This window comes from Podarcis melisellensis (genome assembly GCF_964234715.1).
Source record: "Podarcis melisellensis genome assembly, chromosome: 8".
In the NCBI taxonomy this organism is placed as follows: Eukaryota; Metazoa; Chordata; class Lepidosauria; order Squamata; family Lacertidae; genus Podarcis; species Podarcis melisellensis.
The window spans coordinates 36,590,270-36,609,696 of NC_138540.1; the positions used below are offsets into that span (position 1 = coordinate 36,590,270).

General features: G+C 44.2%; 1 long non-coding RNA gene across 1 annotated transcript in view; it reads left to right on the top strand.

Moving 5' to 3' along the window:
- LOC309377186 overlaps positions 1-19,427 on the top strand; it is a 976,085-nt gene that overhangs the window by 955,597 nt on the left and 1,061 nt on the right. The window lies entirely within an intron of this gene.

The following is a 19,427-nucleotide window of genomic DNA, read 5'->3' on the forward strand; positions in this document are numbered from 1 at the left end:
GATGGGGGAGCAAGGGCACAAATGGTCTGGGAACTGTCTGTTGAATTTGGTTCGCTGAACAAAAGTTTGCTTTCCCCTTACCCGGAGGAAAATTGCTACTCTCCACTGCTTTTCAAAACGTAATAACTTTACCTGCACGTCAGTGACTCAGACCCTGGCTGGTCCCTGAATTATTACCGTGAGATGAAACATTTCTTTAACAAAACCGAGGCCTTTAATATCTCCCCATCTCTGTTATTAGATGGACAAATGAATTTCGCTTTGAACATAACATGCGGCATTGTCTGAAAATTGCCGGTATGAACTGAAGTTGGCAGGTATTTTCTTGCTCCCCTCGTCAGTGATTGTCATTTATTATATGTTGCACCTTTCTCTGTCAAACGTTGCGGGCGCGTGATATTGATTTGTGTCTGCTTGCCAAGCAAAGGTCACTTTGATCAACATACTACAAAACCAGAAAAAGTAGGGTTCTGACATTTCATTACCTGGGAGAGGGAGAAAAAAACAAGAGGCCTAAAATAAATAAGAATATGTTTGAGAATCGAACACTTTAATATCGTGGTGTGGAGTTACTATAATTAACACAAGGACCACTCTAGTAAGGTTAAAGTGGGGGTGGATTGACATGCAAGACTGTTGTGTATGAGACCAGTACTGTAATAATGTATCTGTGATCTTGAAGAGGAGAGGCATTTGTGTGTTTTTTTAAAAAATACATCAGTTTCTGGAACGTGAGGTGTTTGACTTATGATAGATACAACTTGAGCAACACTTTTGATGAGTTTGGTGGATTCTTTGCAGGTTGGGTTGTGGGGATTAAAGGGGCTGCAGGGGTTCAGAAAGACACAGACATTTTAAAGAAGTTGGAGCCACTGCAGGAAGTTTCAATGTAAAAGAGGCTAGCACCAGGGTATTTTCAAGTCGCCTTGTACTGGGCTCAGTTCAAGGTTCTGGTATTGGTATACAAAGCTCAACACAGTTTGGGACCAGGATACCTAACAGAGTTCCACATCGCCTAGATAAAGCAACTAATCGCAGGAGAGGGCAACCTGCAATTCCCATATTTTCAGGAGGTCCATTCCACACAATTTGAGAATGGCCACACGGCCTGCCTTTCACAGCTTAAAGTAGTCTGCTGCCCTCAAGTATGGTGGAGGACCTTGGCCCATTAACAGTGTTGATGTTACGTTCAACTGCCCGTCTACTCAGCTTCTATGCATGGATAATAGTGAGGTGCACCTCTTCCTTCGCCATAGGTGCCAACTCCTAAGGGCTGAGGTTCTTTTGTGCCCCCCCATGCTGGCCCCCTCAATGTTCAGAGGGCATTTGGCTCTACCTCCTGGTTCCTCAAGACATTGCGTGCACAACATCAGGATGCAGCGTTGGGCCCCCTCAATCATCCCAAGAAGATGGCACCTCTGTCCTTCACCTCCAGTGGCACAATGTCTTTGGCTGGCCCTTAGAGAAGCTTTGCTGCCTTCCCCACTTAAGAAGAGCCATGGCTCAATGGTGGAGCATCTGCTTTGCATGCAGAAGGTCCCAGGTTCAACCCCTGGCATCTCCAGATAGGGCCAGGTATCTGAAATCCTGGAGAGCCACTGCTGGTCAACATAGACAATACTGAGCTAGATGGAGCAATGATCTGGCTCAGCATAAGGCAGCTTCCTATGCTCTGATACCTGCTGGGTTCTCACACCATGGAAGGCCACAGTTGATGACATGGTACTCAGGCTTGCCTTATTCTGCTGCTTATTGGCTTGGGAAATATGTTTCAGGAAAATAGATTGCGAAGTTCGGGACTTTGCTCTATAAAAACAAAACAAAACCCCTGTGTGTTTTAAATTTCTCTTGAGTAAAGTTTGAGCAAGGGGTGGGTCATAACACATCATCCGTTTGCTACAAGGACTGTCAACCTTCCCAACTGGCAAATGGTTAACGGTAAGCAACAGATTTATAACCTGACATAATTAATTGCCGAGATAGTGACATTTCCCATATTATAGACAATTGTGAATTATGAGCCCAGCTGTTAGCCTTCTCATTCGCTGAAATCGGTTGATATATATGTTTATTCGAGGTCAGCTCAGCCTCATCCATTAGAAATATTGTTTTTTCTAAACATTACATTGATTTAATTTAACTCTAATCAATTTAAAATGGTTCTGACAATTAACAAAAGCTTCAAATATGACCTTAAAGTAATAGGATTCATTAGCTATGTTTAGGATTAAACTTATCCTAATAGGGCCATTTTTCTTCCAGAGACTGACCGGTGGTCAGTCAAAATGAAATCAATTATTATAAATTATACAGTTTAAGTTGATTATGTAGTGCCTGCTAATTTGTATAAATAAGGACGTCAAACAATAGGAGCCATTTATTAATAACTCTTTCTGTCTGTCCTGGGGGCCCCTATCATACATGCTGGTACAGCTGCAGGGTCATCTGTTAACTATGAAGTGTTATATTCGCTGCTGCCAGACATGCATGCTAATTAAACCCATAATTAATTGTAACAGTTATAGTTAAAGTCAAAATGCTGACAGCATTTCTTGCCCTATTATTCATGGTAATCAACTGAATCAAAGAGAATCTAATCAACAATTCATATGCTAGCCAGGGGATCAGAATACGGGAACAGCCCCAAAGGCAGCTGGTACCCACAGGTCTTGGGACACAATAAGAAACATAAACCTCTCAAATTGCAACACGCCAACATGAACTCCTCTCCATTGTCTTGCAGCGCAAACGCAAGTATAAGTCATATTTAAGGATTCAAAGGCTTGGCCCACATGTAGCAAGAGCGTCGCATCTTGACATGCCAATAGATGCAGATAAATAAGTAAAGTAACAAATGACTGGTTGGCTGCGAGGCCTGCAGCTGAGAACTCTAGGGCTTAAAGAAGGAAAAGCATGTCACTAGTAGCAAGCACATCACTAGTAGTGACGTTTAGGAAACTACCGTACTTTAAGGGCACTTTCAGACTGTTACCTTTTTGCAGGTGGAATCCAATGCCCAAATGGGAAATTCAGGGCAAGAAAACCCACTTCCAAAAATAATCTGAGTTTTTGGAGTCACAAAAGTGATGACGAAATGCACTGGGCAATGTGGGATGGCAACTGATGGTTGTAACGTTGTATAATCTTTTCACAAGCAAATCAAGGTAATAGTCAAAGTGACTTAAGTTATTTGTTTCAAAACTGGTATCTTTACGTACATTTGTTTGTTCCTGGACTGTTGCAAGACAACCTCCCGGAAGATAGTAATCCCAAAGTTGGGAGACTGGAGCGGGCTAGAAGGCCACCTTGTTCAGTGTTTCAGGGTTTCCAAAGATGTTAAGCCCCAAAGCTCATATCAACATCTTACTAGCAAAATGTGCATCTTCAAAGTGAGGAGGGGAGGATGGAACAGTCCATTTCCAGTCCATTCACTTTGCAGGGGTCCACTCATACACCTGAGTGCTGATTTGCTTAATGCCTTTGTGAGCTACTTTGAGCCTAGTTTGGAAAGGCAGAATATGAATGAAGAGGAAAATCAGTTAAGCATGTGCTCTTCCTTTAGAAGATATTCTCCTAGAAGTAACTCTCCTAGAGGCAACTATAGGTGGCCAGTTACAGGTTTGAGGGAAGTTTTCTATTGAAGTCAATTGAACACATGTGCTTGGTTGCAGTGAGTGGCCAGTTTCTTCTGTTTGCAAATGTGTCCATTGGCCCTCAAAAGGTTGGCGACTCTTGCACTAGGAGGTGTAGGCTCACACAAATGGGCTCTGTTCCCAGTCTCTATGCATCAGGCACAATCTCACTACCAGGGACCATGAACTCACACAGCTCCCAATGTGGAATACAGGCCATCTCAAGTCATGCCTTCAGCTCCAAGCATTCAGTAGAGGAGTAGGGCATTTGGAGCAGGGCCCAGCCAATGCAATCTCCTCCTCCACTTCCTCCAGACACATGGAACTGGAGATGCAAACCTTGGACTTCACCCATTGGCTGTTGAAAGCACCGCACATTTTCAAACACCTCACTCACAGGAAGGTGATCGCCTCGATCAGCACACCAGCAGCTTTTCGAACCAGGTGACCCATCCTTTTCATTCATTCATGTGTTTGACACCATCCGTTAGAAACAAGAGAAACCACGCAGTCGTTAGTTCTCGAAACAGTCACGCCTCGCATTGCAGTTCTTAAGAAATAATAACCAACTTTTAGTGGCGGTTCCCCCTTTGTTCCTCCCCCGCCCCACCAGCCCGGTTATTGAGCTGAAGTTAATGGCTGGCTCAAAAGTATGTCAACACAACAGCTGGAGAGCAACACTTCCTTGTAGCTTTATGTGACAGCATATGCCAGCCACTCAGAACATGTGATAATTCAAACTGGGGCTGATACTACAATAGCAGATGGGCTGCAGCATTGTTATTCTCACTCCAGCTCCCAGCCCTTGAGGGATCACTAAATAAAATCAAAGCAGATGGACCATTACAAGCTCGTTCGTGTCCGACTACAAGCACCTCTACCTCCCAGTCGTGATATACGGCAGCTTGGCATAAAATGACACGGCTGGGTAACATGACCTAATGAAAATAGCATCCGACTTGGCAAGTGAGGAATGAGGGTAAAGAAATATGCACAGATCTATTTATCATAGTTCTCTTTACTTTGAACCGAGGGTGGCTTCCGCCTCCCCTTCCCCCGCGTAATGGTTTCATTCCTCTGCACCTGATGCGCTCTGCCTTGAAATTCCATCACAGTCCAGATTTAGATGTGCTGCAGAACAATGTGGAAGAGTGCTGGGGATGGAGAGGAGGCTGTACCACTTCAGGACGGCAGGTGGTGGTAGTGGCACCATTTTCAAATGCTTAAAAACAACAACAACAACAACTCAGTGGAGGTAGAAAAGTAGCACATTAGAGATTTGCACATCCTTCCTGAAATGCTCCCCACCACAACCTGATGTGGAACATTAAAAAAAAAAGTATTTCCCTACTTGCAGTCTGAAATGGTACGGCCTGCTGTACAAACTGAGGACTCTACCATCTCACTCTGCTGCTGAGACAGTCCCAGCCAGAGAGTGCAGATGTTCCACCAGAGTTCTAAACTGGGCTAAAACTAAACTCAGCATCTCACTTATTTTTTCCCCTTAGCATCCTTATGCACACCTTGAAAGCAGATACAGCACAATGACCAAGGCTGCAATTCTAAGCACATTTATGACGGAACGCACTGAAGCCAGCGGAACCTCTGGGCAAACATGAGTGAGAGCCAGGATTTCTATAGTGCAAATATCTGTTAGGGAAGCCACAATGTTCAGCTTCACTTTTCCTCTCCCCCTCCCTTAGAACAGGATTAGACCTAACGGACTTAAGTGTAGATGTTGGCTGAAACTAGTTTTGTACAAATTGGTGTACACCATTCCTGCCCTTCAGGCACACAGCTGCTGATTTTGCAACTCTCTCATTCTTCAGAAGGCTCTTGTTTTCAGATATGTATTAAGTTTTATAGCTGTGCTTGAGATGGGTAGGCAATGCATTATGAGGCTCTGTATTTCAGAAGGGTTTGAGTTGTGGAGGTTATTGCTGGGTTGACAATGTGCATGGTTTGATATGTGGCTCAGCATGTATTGCTCATTATGGATGATGTATCATTATGCATTATCTATTACCATGTATGGCTTATTTTTTTGAATCATATCCATAGAATTATTTTGCGGTTTTTTGCATTGCATTACATAATTATGTCACATTGTTTATTATGGTCTACGTTGTAAGCTGCCCCATGGTCTCCTGACAAAGGGCAAGATGCAAAGTTTAAAAATATGTAACTACATTTCTTTTATTTTTCCATTTTCTGCACCTGCATTCTCAAGCAATTCCTTCCAACATTGCTTGCAAGAACTTGAATTCACATTGCCCCACATTTTCATACATGTAATCATCTGTTTTTGGGTTCTCATTTTGTTTTGGTTTTTATATTTAGTTTAAAAGTTTTGTAAGTCAATTTAGGTGACTTTTTTTAGAAGGGGGAAGCAGGGAAGCAACTAATACATGTGAATAAATAAATAATCCCATTGCTGTCGTCTTTCCTAGTCTTGCTACCATTCACTAGTCCAGCCTCTCACCACAACTGCTGTACAAGAACGGAGTTATGCAAATCTACTAACATGAGTTGGGTGGAAGACTCTGAGGGAATAACTCACTCCAAGGGGTCTGCCTTTTGAAGGCAATCAATTACCAATTCCTGCATCTTGATTATTCAGGGAGAAAAGAAAGCGTGGAAGAACCGATATGGATGCGATAATGTGGCCTGGAGAAGAGTATTATGGGTAGCACCCATATGACATGCGAGTTCATTTACATGTACAACAGCTGCTTGGCTTCGCCGTCCTTGAGAGATCATCACCTGGCTTGCAAGAAGGGGGTAGGGAGGAAGAGTTTATCCACCTTTGGGCATATTGCTCTGCATTGATTAATAGCTGCTGCTGCCCATATCATTATACATTTAAATGCAGCATTATGCGCCACTTATTCACTAATTTATTGTAATTGAGAGCTGGGAATAGAAGTACCTTTGCAAATTGCTTCCATAGGCTTGAGATCAAAACAGCACAGAGAATCCAGTCGATGATAGGCATGGTGAGTCCAAATAGCCGGCATAAGTGTCTTTTCTACAGATAAAGCCAGTGCTTCAAATGGAGATGGGGGAGGGCTGTAGCTCAGTGGCAGAGCATCTGCTTTGCATGCAGAAGATCCCAGGTTCAATACCTAGTGTCTCCAAGAAAAGCTTCCTGAAACTGTGCAGAGTCCCTGTTAGTTACTTTACACAAGGGATGGGGAATTTCAGGCTCAGGGGCCAAATGATTCTCTTCAGGTCTATTAGGCCTTTGAGATTCACTCCAGGACCACCCTTCCTACTTTTCTTACTGGCCTCACTTCACATCCTCCATGAGTGCATTTGTGAGGCACTCACAACTTTGATAATGCCCCTTTCACACCTGGATGGAGGATGTAGAGAGATAGGGGCGGACCAAGACGTTTTGGCACCTGAAGCAAATCACAAAATGGTGTCTCCCTTCTCACCAGGGAAGGAGGGGTGAATGAAGATCTACATCAGGAACAACGGGGAGAATAATAATCTACACCAGGATCTGCTGCCCCTGCAGATCCTGCTGCCTGAGGCAGTCGCCCCACATTGCCTCCTGGGTGGGCTGGCCCTTGAGAGGGGTATGCGAATGTATGTAGACACTCCATCACTGCAGAGAGATGAGCTTTACATTCATTGCTCCACCTACTGTTGCCTCTGGTCCTACCCACCACCGGCACACGGCCCCCAGAAAGGAATGTGGCAAGAAAGGCTCATTATCCCTGCTGCAAATAAATGAACTGGAGCAGCCTTCCCCAACCTGGAGCCCTCCAGATATTTTGGACTACAACTCGCACCAGCCCCAGCCATCATGTCCAATGGCATAGGTTCCAACACTTTGAAGCCAAAATCTGAGACACCATGTCCCCCTTTTCATTTTTTCATTATTTTATAATTTTTTATTAGTTTTGCATAAACATAACATTTTCATACATTAAAAAGGGGTTCTTTAAAACCTTGAGACGTCCTTCCTTTCCTCCACAGGTTCCAATTCTAAATTTTATGTTCCCGCTTTTCTATCGCAAGAGCATAGTGGCCATTTTGGTTGCCGTGATCTCATGCGATTTCGCACCACAGCGCCCCCCCCCCCCGTATTTTTTCAAACACAGCACCTGGGATTGAACCTGAGAGTTTATGCATGCAGAGCAGATGTTCTCCCCCAAAAGCAAGAGCAATATATAACAGCAGAAAATGGCGCAGAGCATCAACCCCAAGGTAGCTTTTTGCGATACATTTGGGTAAGTTAAGGCTCCCATCTGCCAGCTCATTTACAAGAAGACCTTGCACATGTAAATCTATGTTTATGTAGTTTCTACCTTCTTAAATTTACTCACCTTTAATTTCCATACAGATGGAACTTTGGTCAAAAATTTATTTGAGAAGTCACCTTACACCAAGCCAAGCTGTTGGTCGATCTAGCAAGGTATGATCCACTCTGACTGACAGCAGTCTTGACGTATCTGCTACATGAGAGACTGCCTCACCCCTTACACACCCAATGTATCCTGCAGGCGTCTGTCTCCTTGCAGTCCCCCAAATACCAGAAGGCCACTTCACAGCAACTCAGAGCAGGGCTTTCAGTGCACCCTGCCTCAGCATCCCTGCTGAGCTAGGACTGGTACCCACTACTTCTGCTTACAGCAAATAATTGGAAAACATTCTGGTTTTGACAATTTCCTGGCTCAATAATTTTTATTTTATTTTTAAGTATCTGGCCTGGGTGCTTATTTGTATTGTTTTCCAAACCGCCTTTAGTTGTTTCTGCATTGCTTCTAAACCATTTTTAAATGGTTTTCATTGTATGACTGCAAATCCCCTTGAGCATTATGAAAAAGGTAATTCATAGATTCATAAGAAGGCAGAATAATAGAATGATCTTCCTTGATCTTTTTAAAAACTGGAGATGTCAGGGGCTGGACACTACCAAGGAGACCCAGTTCATTAAGCACAGTCTCTCTCCTGAGGTGCCGTGATCACCCAAGGTCCCAGTTTCAGCTCTGGACCACACTAGAGGCAGCTTGAAGATGGGTGCTGGTCCTTCTGCTTAGAACAGGCATAGGCAAACTCCAGCCCTCCAGATGTTTGGGACTACAATTCCCATCATCCCTAGGTAACAGGACCAGTGGTCAGGGATGATGGGAATTGTGGTCCCAAACAACTGGAGGGCCGGAGTTTGCCTAGGCCTGACTTAGAAGGCATGTGCTCCACCCCTGAGTTTTGTTATTCATTATATATAAACAATACAGCCAGGGCCCATGCATTGCAAAAGCTGTGGCTACCCCATTCAGCTGCTAGTCTTCTTATGCAGACACAGTGTGCTGGTCTGGGTAAGGTTCAGGTCCAGGTCCAGGTGCCCCCAAGGTGGTGGCTGGTCTTTTCAGATGTGTGATGTGGACATTTACAAAGACATGAAGTTAATCTATCTGGGTATCCAGACCCTCTAGGTATCCTGATTTTCCAGTGATGCCTTTGATTTAGAAGCCATCCTGGTTTCTGATTTGATCCCGGAATGTCCCACTTTTCCTTAGGATGTCCCTATCTTCATTGGAGAAATAGTGGAGGGTAAGGAGTTATCCGACCCCCGAGCTGTTTGAAGGCAAATATAGGGAAGTTTTTATGTTTAATGTTTTATTATGTTTTTATATGTGTTATATATGTTGGAAGCTGCCCAGAGTGGCTGGAGCAACCCAGTAAGATGTGTGGGGGTATAAATAGTAAATAGTAAATAGTAAAATTATCATTATAGAATGGGACGTCCCTATTTTCAGCAGAAAAATGTTGGAGGGTATGCTAGACACAACTGCAGTTAGCAAGAGTGTGCCATGATTTCTAGCAGAGGGCTGTCCCTGCTCCACCAGAGAATAAACCTAGGACTTTCTGCATGCAGCACACTTGAGTGAGTTCCTTCCTCCTGCTTCCTAACAGATTAAACCAGGGATAGCCAATTAGGAACCCTCCAGATGTTGCTGGACTACAGCTGCCATGAGGCTATGGCAGCACAGCCATTGGTCAGGGATGGTGGGAGCTGTAGGCTTAGAAGATCTAGACAGCATCAACTTGGCTATCCCTGCTTTAAGGGCATACAATCCTGATTACATCAGGCCACAAAAGAATGGAAAACCTAAGTTATACAAACCATGCAAAAATAGGAAACCTATTTTCCTGGCAGAGTAGCCCTGCTTTTTAAAAGGTGCATCACAGACAGAAGTTCAACAGGCACCCCTCTCAGTAGGAACATGCAATAATGGAAGAGCTACACAAAAAAGGCATGACTGTCAAATAATTGCAGGAAAATCAATATTATCACAGCAGGTACAAATGAGGTTCGATGTGTGGCCATCGAGAGTCACCACTGCTGCAACTTCATTATAGGCCCGTCGTTGTTTTCACGACCAAGACCGCATATCTTCAGCCTTCTGTTTCAATAAAATGATTTCCCTACCAATTTGGGCTAATACTCTTTCAGCTCTAGTGTAATTGGCTATGAATTGAATTGACACACGCTCTGCTCATTAATATACACTAGGTTTTAATTACTTCTATACTCAGAGGTTCATAAATGATCATCTCACGCAACCCTCATAGCTTGCCTGACAGCAGGTGTGAGGAACCTTTAGCCCTCTAGACGTTACTGAACTACAACTCCCATCAACCCCAGCAAGGATGGCCAACTGCAACTTTTGGAAGGTCAAAGGTTCCCCACACTTGCATTTACAGAGACTGTGTCTGAGGACCAATCCATGCACTGTAAGCTTCCAGTTTGCTTCACAGAGGTGCAGCAGTCAACACAAAAGATAGGGCAGGCACGATTGTCATTAAAAAAGAAGGAAGGTGTCATCAATAAAAAAGATTGAGTGAACATAGGACATAGCCTTATTCAGAGTCAGACCACTGGTCCATCTAGTTCAGTATTGTCTACACTGACTGGCAGTAGCTCTCCATGATTTCTGGCTGGGTTATCTCCCAGCCCTACCTGGAGATGCCAGGAATTGAACCTGGGTCCTTCTGAGTGCAGAGCTGATGCTCTACTACTGAGCTATGGCTCTTCCCTGAGAGATGACCAAAACAGATCCAAGTTCGGAAAGAAAGCGGAAGGAAGAAGATGCAGCAGCTGCAACTTGATACAGCTCTTCCTCTTCTTCTTGAAGAATGGGGTGGGCACAGCTCTTCACACAGGAAACGACTTGAGTCGCAGGACTAGCCAAGCAGTCAGGCACTCCTTTGAGTGGGCTGGGCCTGTGAAGTTTGTTGGTGTCCTCAGTACCAGTTCAGTTTCTTACTCCCAGTCACCACCCCTAAAGGGGAAGGTTCCTCACAGATAGAAGCCAGCACTGCCTCTACTGTAGGAGATGCCTGACCAGGGGCGGGGGTCCAATAACCAAGGGGCAGAACACCTTGTGGTCCCTCCCCTTGATCACTGGCTTTCCCCTCCAGCTCTGACATTTCCTGAAACCCTGATTTCACCTCCCCAACCTTCTAGGACCTTCTCCATGTCTAGGTAAAGGTAAAGGGACCCCTGACCATGAGGTCCAGTCGTGGCCGACTCTGGGGTTGCGCGCTCATCTCACTTTATTGGCCGAGGGAGCCGGCGTACAGCTTCTGGGTCATGTGGCCAGCATGACTAAGCCGCTTCTGGTGGCGCATCCCTTTTCTCCATGTTTATCCAGTCCCAAATTCCACAATCTCCTCCCATGCCTCTTCAGGATCTGACCATTCTCTCCAGGACATCTCTGCAGGACTCATGGCAGCCTCTACCCGGAGAGCAACCACAAACGAGAGCATCCGGTGGAGCAAATGTCCGATTCAGCATGAAGCGACTTCATGTCCTTACCCTCATCTTGATCAAGCTCCTTCCCTCCCCTTTGCTACTTCTTCAAAGCCCTTCTTCTGGCTAATTAGCCAACTTTCTCGAGTCTTAAGGAGGAGAATCACTGCCAGCTGGCTAGCATCCCAGGGCTCCTGTCTGCCAGACACTCGGAGAGCAAGCAAATGTTTCTGTCAATGTCCATTGAGCAGGGGACACAGAGCGCCCAGTGAGCCTGGACCTGCCAATGGCTACAGAGCCTCGGAATGGTTCCATAACTGGGTCCGCAGAAACCAAGATGCTAAGCCGCAAGACGGGCTCAGTATTTTCTTCGCTGCCAAAGGCAGATTAAAATCCACCACAATGAAGAGAGAGACTCAAATATATACAAGCGGCTTCTGTATTACACTAACGGCATAATCAGCTGCATGAACTTGAGACTCTTTGGATTACTGATAAACAGCCAGTTTCTGCATAGTCGGTGGTTCACAGCATTTGTGGTATTTGTGATTTTGTATTGGTTTGGGAGGAAATGCTGTTTATTTAAAGCAAACCTATACAGAATCCCAAACAATGAATGCTACAAAGCACCAGCTACGGATCGCCGGTACAAGTCTGTTGCAGCAATGAGTCTCTTTCAAGTTCATGCAACTGATGGTTGGGTTCCAATTCCTTAGGGGAAGCTCTATCAGGTGCCAACTTTCAAAAATAATTGTTTCTAGTCTGGCCAAGGGGGCTGTTTAAATAGTGCTGCCTGAAAAGTCAGTCATCACTCCATAAGACTCCCCCCCCCCCCAAAAAAAAGCTTGTGGAGTAAAAACCAATTTTAAGGTAGGTTAGGTTGCATTTTATATAGAAACACAGCTGGTAACAAAAACCAGTTTTTCATAAAGGCAATGGCAAGTTTGAAGGCCATCCACACAGGATTTTTGCTTGTTGTTTGGAAGGTTTTTCCTACCCCACAAACCAAAATTCGCTTTCTATTGCTGGGTGTGGGAAGTTGCACAGTGGTCCTTTGGCCTGCTGCTCCTATGCTTGAACATGGTGGTAAAATTTCACCCACTGCCGCACTAAGTCACCTTAGGGAGACTCTAGCCTCCTCTTCTCCACTCTTCGAGGGTCCCTGGCACACGGCAGAAGAGAATGGGTGAATGTTCCTATAAATCTACTCTTTTTAACATTTTGCTTTGTCGCTGCAGCTCTTGTTAAGTAAAAGCGGTATCCTTATTCTCCTGTTTAAAGAACTGTTTGAAACCTGCAGCTGGCCTGAAGCCCAACTCTTCAATATAGCTCACATCAAAAGGATTCCCACCCCCACCCAAAATTGGCCTATTTTAAATAATCACAGAGTTCAAAAGCTAGCCGATGCTTTTCTAGGATCTCTTAGAAACAAAACAAAACAACCCAGGAAATTTCTGAAGTTGAGCCAAGTAATGGCATTTGTGAGGGGTAGGGGAGAGTTGTAAACAGCCAATATTTGGGACTCCCAGTCCTGTGTTTTGAAATACAAGAGATCCAGTGGGAATTATGGGGTGTTGGTGGTCCTATCTTTGTTCAGCTGCTGTTGACCAAAATGCAGTAAGAGGTCCATGGAATAGTGAAAAGAACATTAGGTCTGAATGAAGCCATTTCAGGCTCAAACAAGGTCCTACAAAACTCATGGGATAGTTTTGCACAAGCCAGGAAGGAGAATGCCTTACCAAAAAAAATGTAATACCTCTTCAGTTCATCCCATTTGCACAACATTAAAAATCAGCATGAAAAATTCACACCCACTTTTGTGCACATCTCTCCCAATACTGTGTGCTCATTTAAGCATGTGTGCACCTTTCTAGGGCATAGTTATATATGTTATTCAGGGGGGGAAACCCCACATTTTTGCACACACTCCCCTCCCCCACTAAACATACGCATTCCCCCCCTCCCATTTTATGGTCTGAGAACTACATTTCAAAATCCAGAGCTTAGATTGTTTTCTCAGTTGTGCCAATTAATCTATCTGTTGGGGGCAATAGACAAAATCCCTGAGTGGAGATGGAACCGTCAAGTTCAAAGGATGCCCGTCTGCAGATGCAAGCTTTGCTTCCTACAAGCTCCCGCACAAAACTGCAAAACTCTGCAATGCTCTGTAAACCACATTCAAGGTATGGGAAGCATGGTGATCCAGATTAATCCCAAGTACACCCCCCTCCCTCCATGCCCATATTAAATCATCCATGTTTCAACAAGAGGTGGGGAGTTGGATCCAGCTGACAGGCCAAATCCTCCTGTTCTCTGACTCTTGGATTCTGCCACCTGTCAATCACCTGAGAGCATCAGAACATCAGGTGAAGCATCCACTAGCCCGTGTGGCAACCTTTCCCTGCCAGACTTGCCGCAAGCATTCTTCAGCGCTTATAGCAAGTTTCATGCTTTAGGCAGGAACTGGGTTGTGCTACAGAGGTCCACTAGAGTTATGCATCCAGTTTATGCCCCTGAACCCTGGTTCAAGAAGTGGGCTGCACATGGATCTACTTAAGGCCTGTGGTTTGATACCGCGGGACTCTACTTCTATCGCTCTGTCTCTCTGCACAAATGTTATGAAGATAATATGAGCTAGCCCCCCACCCCCACCCCACTAAACCACCCTATGCTCCCGGGTAGGAAAGCGTGGGATTAAAATGTGATTAACTCATACACATTAAAACCTTATTTAAACATGCTTAAAATATATATAAGCAATTATAACTACTGTTCAGCTTGAGTATGTAAAATAACTGGGATAATGTGAACAAATTAATTGGCACTTAAGAAAAATTAATGCAAATTAGTTGCATTTCATGGAGCATCTCAGCAGAGAGGGGAAGCAGGCAGCAGTTGTGTCTTTTCGCCACAAGATGGCACCTGATGCATGTATTTCAGCCAGAAGCTAGCTGGTGGCAAAGTTGAAAAACAGAAGTTTTGCCATTCCAAATTCAAGATATATAATGAAACAATGGTTCCACAGCTAAACATATTTTAAAAAAAATTACAAAATACTAGAGCCAAGGTGTGGGTTGAGGGAAGGATTGGGCCGCCCCATTCGTGCAAGGTAGTCCTTGAACATGCTATACCCAATGCAGAGTACATTTCAAATGTGGGAAGAGTCACATGTGCAAACTTTTGGGTCTCAAGAGTGATGAAGTTATGCATCAGACGGGGAACCTGTGGTCCTCCAGTATTACTAGATGCCAACTTCCGTAAGCCCAAGTGAGCAATGCCAAAAGTCAAAGAAGAATGGGGAACTTCAGGAAGGCCCCAGGACTCCCCATCTGTGCTATACATTATCACATTTTTTACCTTCTGCCCCTCTGCCATGTATAAACCACCCAATGAAGATCATGTAAACACCACAGAATAAACCCCTTTCAAGGATCAGGTGCCATTCAAAGCTCCCCCAAGTAATTTAGACAGCCATAAAAATGATAAGTTTTAATAAATATTAATACAGAAATAGGATATGGTACAGTCTCTTCTCTGGGAAATTAAGGCTTAATTACAGCAACCCGATATAAAACACTTCTCTAAGCTCTTGATGGAGACAATCTACCGAGGAGACGACTGCACTCGAGCACAGGATGTTTATTTAACAAAAACACCATGAATTGTGCAGGCCAATGCAAAACACGCTTTGTTACAATTGCGGAATAAATAAAACCCAAAACCTCAAGAGAGGCATTCTGAAGAAAAATAAAAAGTTCCACCTTCACGTTCACATAAACGCAGCTCTTCTGTAACCATCTCAGCCCTGGGAGCACGACACCAGGGTTTGGGCACCGTGCTAACGTTGCAACGTCTGCGGGAAAACCTGAAACACGACCTAGAAACAAAATGATTCCGCATCTGTAGACATTTCGTTCTGTATATGCGAGTGTTTAAATGTTCACCTTTGTACAGCTGACATGAGAGGATTAAAAGGACAGTTTCAGAATGCCAAAACTACAATGCGCAATACAAAAGAGGAAGGAAACCAGGGTGCGTGTGAGGATTTTGTTTGGGTGTTTTTGAGGAGATGAGATATGTAAAGATGGTGCTAGTTTTTCTTCTTCTTCTTCTCTATTTCACATCACAGTCAGAAGGGGGAGTTCACAGATAACTGCTAGGGAGGAACTGCGACAGCAAGTGATGATGATTTGAAGATGGGAAAACCACCACCACAGATCAAAAACCACCACAAAAAACAGGGCTTATTATATACACCACCTCAACACACACACACACAGCACTTTTCAATGGAGGCAGCCCAAGTATTGGGATGCATGCTGTCTCACTGTACATAATGCCAGCTCTCGATGCTTTGTTGAGTTTAAAATAAGAAAGGCATAAGGAACAAGGACCCTAAAGTACAGATACGTTCGATTTTGCTACTCCCCACCAACTACCCAGCCAGTGGAGCAGGAGCAGAAGCTCCACATGTTACATGATCATAAACAGTGACTTAGCCACCTCAACCGCGTCTCTCATCCTCTTGCACATTTCCACAAGGGTCTTATTTTAAATATTTAAGGCTTCTCATAGAGTCAAGTAACAGAAGCCACAAAAGCAAAGTGGGAAAGACTGCTGCAACATCATTCAGAACACAAGTAGCGAAACACCAAGATTACGAGCAACAGAACCAGAAAATGCTACAAATGAAGAAGAGGGTGTTTTTCAAAGGTTCAAAAGAAGGGGTCTTTGGGGATAAATGGAGCAGCCAAGCCCCCAATTGCTTCCTGCACGTGGCCCATACGTCTTTTGCAAAAGCCAAACTATGGCAAGCCACAGGTAATATCTGGCAAGGTAATCTCCTCTACATTGCAAAGCAGACTTGGGAAGGTGTTTTGCAACGGAACAGGGGAGAAAGGGAGCAGTTCTCAGCTCCATCCAATGTCCCAGAGCAGTATACCCAAAAGCAAACACAGGTCCTTAAAGCACTGACGAAGGCCAGGTTACCCTTGATTTAAAGCAATCCCTCCTAAGGGAGTTTTGTTTGCTTTGCATCAAGGGGCTAACTGGGCAAATCATTATGTGTGACTGCAGTATATGAAGTAGTCTGAATTTTATAAACAGGATCAAACCTAAAAGATTTCCAGAAAGTTGGACAATTGAAGCTCACAAGTTCCTCCACTGCAAAAAAGCAACAGCCCACCCCCACATATAGTTTAATCTCCTTCCCAAAGGTTTATGAAAGGTGTTTGACCTGTACAGTTGTAACATGCATTTAAATCTGTAGCTTGTTGCATCCACAAGTCTCAGGAACAAACCCTGTGTACTTTTGCAGTGGAAAATTCTCCCTCCCTCAAAAATATGAATCATCAGAGAGATGCCTAAAGTATGTATCCAACACATTTCTGCTCTAAAATGCTCTATCCACTTGTCAGTTAACATTTTACCATTGTCTCACCATGATTCAATTTTAAGTCTGGCCTCAGATTTAAGACCGGAAAACTACGGCAATTGGTGGAGACCAGGAAGCAGTGTTGTGCCAGGCCCTATTCACACATGCCTCTAGCATAGGCTACCTGCTCAACAGCCTGCAGCAAGTAAGAACGACCTCCAAGAGAACATTTTGCCAAAGGTGGTTTTCTTTGCTGCAATGTTTTAAATTTTTTAGATTCACTGTCAGCTGCCCTGAGCATTGTGAATACAGTGGAAAGTGTATAAAATGGAATTTTTATAAGTCAATCAATTTCTCTCACTATCGGAAACAGTAGTTTTTCAAACTGTTTTGGCATCTTCAGGGAAGCTGGGAAGCACACACACAAACCTTAGGGCCACAGTTAATAGTTTACAGATAACAGCAGCATAGATGCAAAAGGGGGAACGGTGCAATCTCGTTCTAGTGTTGAGAACAAACACCAGAAAATGTTTTAAGTATAAATGATAGCGGTGTTGGCCTATAAGAAATATCCCAAAATCTGTATTAGGGTTACCAAAATAGCACTAAAGAATACAGCAGCTTTCAAAAAGCTTGGGTACTATATAGAGTCGGGATCAGGCAGAGGACGAAGTGGCGGAAACAGGGGCGGGGGGGGAGAGGAATTGGGGAACTTGGGCCAGAAGAGGGAAGATATCCCCTTCCCACTGGTTTCAGTTGTTTTGGAAGGGGGAGCAGGGATGCTGGCTGATGCATGAAGTCTCAGTAGAGGCAGAGGAAGGCTTTGATTATTTGGAGGGGGGCGAGGCTGAACAGGTGGTGGTAAGGACTGAACAACACCTGAACAGGAAGGTGCAGCTTTTCCTGGTCAGAACCAGGTGCCCCCTTTGCAGATGGGATGAGAGATGACCACCCCAACGGAGCAGGAACTTGCAAACTCTGCATTTCCACAAGGCAAGGGAACAAATCACTCCTTATCTTCAAAAGCTTAGGGCAAAACTTTGGTCACTTCTGAATCCTACTCTTGGATTAAGGCCCTGTGTCTGCTGCTGAGTCTGTACCGTTACTTGCCTGAAGGTCTTTTTTACTTCCAAATTAAGAGCCACTGTCTATAAATTGAGTGCAATTTAAAATGGAACTTTTTTTAAAAAAAAGTCTTATTCAAGATGAAGCCTTGTCTCATCCTCCTTTATGCCTTCACCCAGAGGGTTGCAGCCAATGAGGAAACAGCAGCCACTTCCAAAGTAGCAGGAAAGAAGTTGTGAGACAGTTGCAGACTAGGGAAAAAATAAATGGCAGTAGTTGTCATGGGGTTGAGAAAGCAGGTGGCAGGTATTGGGGGCTGGGTAGGAGTCCCAGCCATTTCACTACATAGCTCCAGGGGCTTTTGCCACCTCTGCTATATTACAGCAAAACAAAGTGGCAACTTAAAAGTGAACCAACACAAGGTGGAGGTGGGGAGAAGATGGACAATTTCATTTTATGCGACTTAATGAATACAGAGTTCGCATCCCAAACCAAGTGGAATTTAGTCCTATGTAGATGATGCAGATATTGCATCCCACGTGTGAGTGTTTAGCAGGCCTGGATGCTTATGAGGCAACCAGATGTGGGTGCAAGCCTGCACTGCAGCAAAAATTCATCCAAAGCCGCCCTAAGTGTCTCTTACTCTCTCCCGTTTCTAATCAGCAACCTGACCTAAGACTACTCACGGTGTCTACCCATTCACCCACCCCAAGCTAAAAAAGAAAAAAAGAGACTGCAATTTCTCCTTGCCACATTCAAATTTTGTTTGTACTGGATGTGCACTTAGCTGCTCTTTTTAAAAATGAAATACTTAAGGCAACTACAACAGGAGATATTTTTCCCACTGCAGAGAACTATTAGACTCAACAGTTCATAAAAATATTAAATACACTACAAGATACTTGAGAGCAACAAGTAACTTTTCATATGTACTGAGCAGCAAGTCAAATGGTTTGACTACACACAGACCTTATTTGATCCTTTTAATATGATAAATGTGTAATTCATCTCCTAAAAAAAAGGAAAGAAAATAAATTCAGTCTAAAGCATCAGCTTCCATTTTATAGACTACAGACTTCTGAGCCAATGATGTTCCCTGAGGCAAAAAGCTGAACATACTGTCAAGGATGCTGCCTTGTGCCTTGAACCTATTAATATTATGGGTGTCTGGAGAGGATATTTTATCCCACAACTTGAAGGTATGTATTGCACTCTCAAATCAAGTACTGTCAAATCCACCTCACAAGCAAGGTGCACCTGATAGTCCCATACAGGCAAGCAGAATAAGGACAAAAGACTATTTTTTGGGTAGCCAACATGGTGGACTTCAACTGTTATCAGGATTCCCATCAGCCCCAACCAGCCTGGCCGATGGTAACAGGTGATGTTGCAGTCCAACAGCATCTGAAGGACACCATGTTGGCTGCCCCAGCCTATTATTCTGTACTACCTTGATTGGCAATCACACCAACCGTAGGGAAAACCACAGCAACAGAACTTTCTCGCCAGTAATGCCTTAGCATAGTGGGCAGTGGAGACATCTTTTCCCCTCAAAGAAAGACTGCGGTGTACATATACTACACGGGTT